The sequence below is a fragment of the Furipterus horrens genome, unplaced genomic scaffold (genome assembly GCF_987537825.1).
Source record: "Furipterus horrens unplaced genomic scaffold, mFurHor1.1.pri manual_scaffold_5, whole genome shotgun sequence".
Taxonomy (NCBI): domain Eukaryota; kingdom Metazoa; phylum Chordata; class Mammalia; order Chiroptera; family Furipteridae; genus Furipterus; species Furipterus horrens.
Genome location: NW_028327175.1, coordinates 154,145,116 through 154,146,344, shown reverse-complemented (window position 1 = coordinate 154,146,344; position 1,229 = coordinate 154,145,116). Strand labels below are relative to the sequence as shown.

Genomic DNA, 1,229 nt, shown 5'->3' with positions numbered 1-1,229 from the left:
AGATTTGGGAAGAAAATACCATTCTAATGGCACAAAAAATGCAAAATTTACAAATTTTTAAAAATCCCAGTACAGAATTTTAAAAACTATTAATGAAAAATAGATTAAGGTCATTAATTACATGAACTAATTACTGACCAGCTCCTGATATTTTGTTTCTCCCCTAATTCTCCCAAGGAAAACTTAAATTGAATCTTCAGCAGAACAGTCCTTAAATAGACTTCATAAGCAAAATGAGAACTTTTGTTTACCTAGTTTTTGAATTTTGCTGTTCCTAATTTTATACTGAAACTCAATTTTACCCAAACCATAATTACCATATTAACTTTGTAATGCACAGTTGTATGTAATTCAGCAAAGCAGTATTATACCACCGGGCTCTATTCACCCAGAGCTTAGGAAAAACAGGATTGGTCATACCCATTTAAAAACAAATCCTGTGTGACTGGCCAACACATGGTTTCAGGCTAAGTTCTGACAATGAAATATGTGGATATATATCTATAAGTCTCATCTTGATTTTCAAAGGTAGGCACAGGAACTTCTTCACAGCCTAGCTTTGCCCTGCTGGAGCTGAAGATTTTGCAACTTCATAGCCAGACCCATGATGCCAGCTATTTTCAATTTGCCTTGAAATAAGACTGATTGAGGATTCATTTTGGCCCTCATTAAAGCCATTAAGTCCGAATCAGCCATTGTGATTGTGCAGTCAGCCTTCTTATCTGAGTTAGGAAGCACTGATCCTTTGCCATTCTTCATATCCACCACCCAGGTGGCTTCTTTACCCCCAGGGCCATCCTTCACCTTGAAGGCAAAAATACCACCGATTTTCTTTCCCTTCCTCTTCAAGCTTCTTCTCAATCTCTTTAAAGATAAGATTTGCCTTAAATCCTTCAACTGCAGAATTGGTTGGAACAGCCTCAATTTGATGAGTTCTAAAAGAACCGGCAGCTTCGGGAAAACCCATCTTGTAGATTGTGACCACTGCAGCTCCTCCAAAGCCTAAATTGTGCTGCAGGGCCCCAACCCAGTTTTATTGCAATATAATTGACAACATTATAAATTTAAGATTTATAACATAATGATTTGATAAATGATTACCACAATAAGGTTAGTTAACACATCCATCATCTCACACAGTTACCTTTTTATTTTTGTGGTGAGAACATTTAACTAGTCTCTTAACAAATTTTAAGTATATAGTATAGCGTTGTTAACTACTATATTGG

The 1,229-nt window shown here is 36.1% G+C and overlaps 1 pseudogene; it reads right to left on the bottom strand.

The window, feature by feature from the left end:
* Positions 1 to 546: 546 nt before the first annotated feature.
* On the bottom strand, positions 547 to 1,015 carry LOC150010133 (sterol carrier protein 2 pseudogene; annotated as a pseudogene).
* Between the last annotated feature and the right edge of the window lie 214 nt (positions 1,016 to 1,229).